At 42.3% G+C, this 5,658-nt stretch overlaps 1 long non-coding RNA gene across 1 annotated transcript; it reads right to left on the reverse strand.

Moving 5' to 3' along the window:
- Window positions 1-1,589: 1,589 nt before the first annotated feature.
- LOC138294210 (uncharacterized) lies at window positions 1,590-2,815 on the reverse strand. The gene is made up of 3 exons (XR_011203271.1): window positions 2,669-2,815; window positions 2,445-2,541; window positions 1,590-2,263 (listed from the first exon to the last, which is right to left on the reverse strand). It is a non-coding gene; the product is annotated as an uncharacterized lncRNA (long non-coding RNA).
- Between the last annotated feature and the right edge of the window lie 2,843 nt (window positions 2,816-5,658).

Raw genomic sequence — 5,658 nt, forward strand, 5'->3', positions numbered from 1 at the left:
ACCTTGTCAGGGACTTAGCACAGGGATCCTTCAAAGAGATGGAGGCAACACAATCTTGCCTTTAGGAGTCCTATAGAGTGCTCCATCACCCTCCTAGTACGACCATGGGCCTCATTATAATTCCTCTCTACATTTTTCTGGGATTCCTCACAGGTGTCAGGAGCCATTGCAAGTTGGGGTTACCAGAATCACCTGCAAAAGAGGACTTGACCAAACAGGTTTTACTTGCATACAGCCTGGCTCTCAGCTATGTAACTGATCCAGTGTCATACACACTCACCTATGAGCCAAGCTCTGTCCTCCTGTAGTTGTCCCCTCATGTGCGACACCCTGCTGTTTCTCAGGACAAATGAATCATGGACTGCTCCTGGGAATCTGGCATTGACATGTGAAATGTACTGATCAGCAGTACAAACCAATTGGACATTCATGGAGTGATAGTTCTTACGATTTCTATACACATGTTCATTCACTCTTTGGGGTATGAGAGCTATGTGGGTTCCATCAATGGCACCTATCACATGTGGGATATTAGCAAAGGCATAGAATCCAGATTTGATGTCGGTGAGTTCAGCCCTTTGGGGAAACTGGACATAATTTTGCAAGTGTTGAACAAACGCATCCAGGAAATTGGATAGGATGTGGCTGAAAATTGGCTGTGAGACTCCTGCAGCCATGCCCACTGTCACCTGAAATGAGCCAGTGGGCAAAAAAATAGAGAACAGATAGCACTTGCACAGTTGTAGGGATGGCATGCTGATTCCGATTGGCCGGCTTCAGAACAGGATCAATTAATGCACAGAGGTCATGGATTGTAGCTCTATTAAGTCGGTAGGTGAAAATGATGCGATGTTCCTCCATAGTGGCCAGATCTACCAGGGGTCTGTAAACATACACTTGCTTCACTGTACTTTTCAAAATTCAACACATAAGTAACGCACACAAACAGAAAGAATGAGGTACACCATCAGGCTAATATGTGCTGAGGTTTCTCTGTCATAATGGCATCACATTGTATACACACTTCTAACCGTGACTACATGTGTGGATCAAAGAATCATGTCAGTAATCAACGAATGGGAGAGGGAATATGGCCATGGATGACGCCACTGGCAAGGCTATTGAGACGTGGTGAAACCAGAATGGCAGCCTCCTGCCATCCATGTATGGTAGTGTGGAAGTGACTTCATTCCGCTGGCGTTAGTCATCATGGCAGAAGGCAGTGTTCACAGCCGTGCACCTGATCCTTGGATTACATGGTTGTCAATGGTGAACCTGGGCCAATCATGATCTCCGCCGGTGGTGATGGTGCACACCACCGCAGTATCTACCGCCATTTTGACAGAGCCTTGACACTTGACTCCTGCATCATGTGAAGGGTAGTATTCCACTGCGTGTGCTGCTGTGTCCTGACTCTGGTCCCTGAAATGGCGCGTGTCACAGCTGCCTTCACCACAGAGGAGCTGGAAAAGCTGATGGACCAGGTCCTACCCCTGTATGCAAAGGTGTATGGAAGGTATAACAACATTTCTCTCTTGTATAATATCATGCACAAGAAGCAAGAAAAAACATAAATTATAATAATCTCAAACATAGATCATATTTATTTATAAAAAAAACAATGACATTATCTTTCTTGTCAAAAATAACAATCAATTCTATGTACAATCACCTCCTCTAAACAAACAATACATCAACATAAAATACAATCCTGGAGGAGAACACACCATGCAAAAAGACAACATATACTGCACAAATGGACACAGACAAAGTCAAGAAAGTCACAAGACAAGACATAAAAATCCAAAAGACAGATAAATCACTCTACCCCAGTACATCATTTATCAATATTTACAAATACTAACAAAATAAACACACAAAAATTGTATAGTAAATATTTACAAATAGTGGCAAAACATGCACAAAATTATATAAATTTATAACAATATTGCTACAAATGATTGATAACTTAGGTACAAGAGAACAAGCCATTCTCTTTCTCAGATGTAAAGCAATATGTTCCAAAATATATGTTCCCTTTGTCAAGTATCCAATCATTGAAATGATCAGGGAAAGGAATTTCCAAAAGTCATTACATATCCTTTCTGATCCAGAATTCTTTCCTCCACTTAGGTGTGTTAAGAAGTCGCCGACACGCGTTTCGGTGGACATACACCGACAATTTATTCAATTAACTTGACTCCACCTTCTTCAGGGCGTTCACAATTCTATGACTCATGGGGTCTCCTTCGTCGTAGTTTATCTAATGCAAATAGATATAGGTGTATAAATAACACCATCTAAATAATATAGCATAATACATATTCAAATATTTTTCACACTTTCAGCCCAAATCGTGAAACAACTGTGAAAAGAAAGAAGCCAACTGTCCAAAACAAACCAACACCGCTTGAAAAAAGTAATGTAATGAAAAAGTAACCTACAACGGCGTGCACAGCAACCAGAGCTTCAATTCATGGCAAACTGTGACCAGATAATCCAAAAGGCTTCTCGCTCCTCTATCATAACTTTAAAACCGACCTACAAAAAAGAAACCCAACAGACATCTAAACAATTGACTAATACAGGGTTTCAAAACTGAAAATACTGAGCCCGAAGCCCCCAACCTATGGTTTATGGGTTAATAAAGTCTGTAGAATATACTTACCAGGATTTCATAGTGCAAATGAATGATCCAAAAAATCGGCAATTCACGACGGCTTAAGATCGAATGCGCTCCTCACGTTAATCGAAGATTTGAAGCTGACATGTAAACGCGGTCAGCTTCACTGGTTATAAAAAGGAAGAAAGGACCGGTAACAGACCGGATCCTTTTAGATTCGAGCACGGCGACCATCTTGGAATGGTCTAAATAAAACGCGATCTTCGAATAAATGTTATGTTTAATACTGCTCTGCAGACGCGGTCTGCTGCAAAATTAAGAAAAAGAAAAAAGAACACAGGGCTTCTGGATTAGAGCGCGGCGGCTATTTTAAAGGAGTGAGAAAGTGACAAAAAGACATAATAATACAAAAACCAAATATTTAAACAGGAACAAAACCAAATCCTGCCACAAAGAAAATATGCCTAAAAATCTTTTCCTGACCCCCCAAAAAACAAACTGATTAAAAGCCTGAAAAAACAAATACTACCAAAGGAAAAAATAATATAAAAGAAAAGAATTAACAGACAAAGCCCCTACCAAAAACAGACTAAATCAAAACTATAAAACAATTAAATGCACGGAGAAATCTAGGAGAACTAGTGTGCTATCTTATATGGTATTATGCCAAGGCATTTCCTCATTAAGTCCTCTCTTGTATGTATCAAGCAGGAACATTTTTCTTTCTTAATTTTTCAGAATCATGCCCGTTCTTAGTAGTGATTATTTCTAGAATCACCCATCTCATTTTTTCCTCCCGGTGTTTCTTAAGCACCCAGTGCACCACAAGTGGTGCATTTGGTTTTTGGGTTCTAATCGATGATTTGTGTTCTGAAAGGCGAGTTTTGAGTTCTCTAGAGGTCTCACCCACATAGCCTAGACCACATGGGCATAATATCAAATAGATCAGATTTTTAGATCTACAACTGGTCATTTCAGTAAGTTGAATGCTTTTTCCATTATGAGTAATCTCTTTAGTAATCAAGGCAGTCTCACACGCATGGCAACTACCACATTTGAAGTTGCCTTTAATCTTGTCTGCTTCAAAAAAGGAACCTTGAACCTGAGACGAGGGAGAGCTGACTGGCGCTCTCACCAACATATTTCGTAAATTCCTATTCCTTTTAAAGGTGAATACGAAATTTCCTAGCTATCGTGAAGGAAAGTTTCAATTCTATTAAGGACACGGAGGCGAGGATTATGCAAATCTTTCTTCACTCTTTATTCAACAGCAAGTTCAAAGTTAAACAAAACATGAACAGAAAAACTACAAGTTCCATGAGCCCGCCGCCATGGTAACGAGTATCCAATGGGGTGCCCTCCTTCACGTCAGTATAAATGGCCCGAGACACGTCACACTTCCTCGACTTCACTGCGGAAGGAATCCTGGTAGAGTCAATTGGTCGTAGTTTCGGAACCTAAAAAATAGGTGTAATTAGATGCAAGTCCGATAGAACACAGGAAACCTACCAAAGGCAACAAAGTTATGAACTCTAAAACACATATAAATGAAAATATATCTGAATCAAGTGTTTACCTGAAAAATTAAAAATATGAGCAGAATAACCAATAAACAAAGGCATAAACGCAAGTATACCACCTTGCTACGCAGATAGATGTAATCGGGAGGGAACATATCCGCGAAATGTATGTGGGTGGGATAATCCTCGCCTCCGTGTCCTTAATAGAATTGAAACTTTCCTTCACGATAGCTAGGAAATTTCGTATTCTATCACAGGACCGGAGGCGAGGATTATGCAAGTTCAAAGCTTACTTACCACCAGTGCGGCTGCGTCGTGAATTGGTTTAAAGTAAAACGTCTTAAAAGTAGACTCTGAAGACCAATCAGCAGCATGCATGATGTCCTCCAATCTGCCCCCCACTTGTATGGCTTTGGAAGCCATAGCTCCCCGAGTAGAATGAGCCCCAAAAACTCGAATATCTATACCTGCCTCAGAGAGAATCCACCGAATCCATCTGGCAATGGAGGGAGAAGAAACCGCCCTAAACGGCTTCTTAATAGAAATCAACAATTGAGTCTCACCTGGAGGTCTACAAGAACTGGTTACTTCCTCATAGACTTTGAGACATCTAACCACACATAGCCTCGGGGAATCAGGAAAAACGGGATAGGACACCGACCTGGTATTATTCTTTGTTCTCCTTGCAATAGTAAACGTGACTCCTTCTGGAGTAAAGACTCGAGCGGAAACATCCAGTGCTCTGATATCTGACACACGCTTACAGGAAATGAGGCAGAGAAGCATGGCTAATTTTGCCGACAATTCCTTCATCGACAAATATTGGTTGTCCCGCCAAGAGGATAAGAGATTAAGAACCAAGTTCACATCCCAGAGCTCCGAATATCTAGGTTGTGGAGGTCTGGAGAGTCTAATACCCCTAAGAAGTTTACAAACCCAGGGATGCCCCCCAATCGGGAGATTATTCAGGGGAGGATGGCCCGCAGAGATGGCCGAGCGAAAAGAATTGATGGTGCGATACGCTAAGCCGGATGCAGCTAATTCCGCCAGGAAATTGATGATGTCGGCAATGCTGGCCCCCATGGGATCGCAGTGTTTGCCCACACACCAACTAGACCACCTATTCCATGCTGATCTATATCGTTTGCATGTACCAGGGGCCCAGGCCTGTGCGATGAAGTTATTAGCTTCCTGCGAAAGCCGGTTGTTTTGCCAATGATGCCGGAAATCTTCCAAGCTATGAGGGGAAGATGACCTTGAAGGATTAGAGGGTGGCAGAACCCCGACGGATCCAGGAGTATCGAGGGAAAATCCGGGAGGCGAAGAGGACACTCGCACGAGAGTTCCAGCAGAGTCGGGAACCATGCCTGTGATCTCCACCAGGGGGTTATTAGAATCACCGTCGCCTCTTGGCGGCGAACTTGAGCAGCAACCCGCGGGATAAGAAGAAACGGGGGAAAAGCATAACCCTGAAGAGTGCCCCAATGTTGGAGAAACGCATCTACTGCCATCGCT

Source organism: Pleurodeles waltl, chromosome 4_2 (assembly GCF_031143425.1).
Source record: "Pleurodeles waltl isolate 20211129_DDA chromosome 4_2, aPleWal1.hap1.20221129, whole genome shotgun sequence".
NCBI classification, from domain to species: domain Eukaryota; kingdom Metazoa; phylum Chordata; class Amphibia; order Caudata; family Salamandridae; genus Pleurodeles; species Pleurodeles waltl.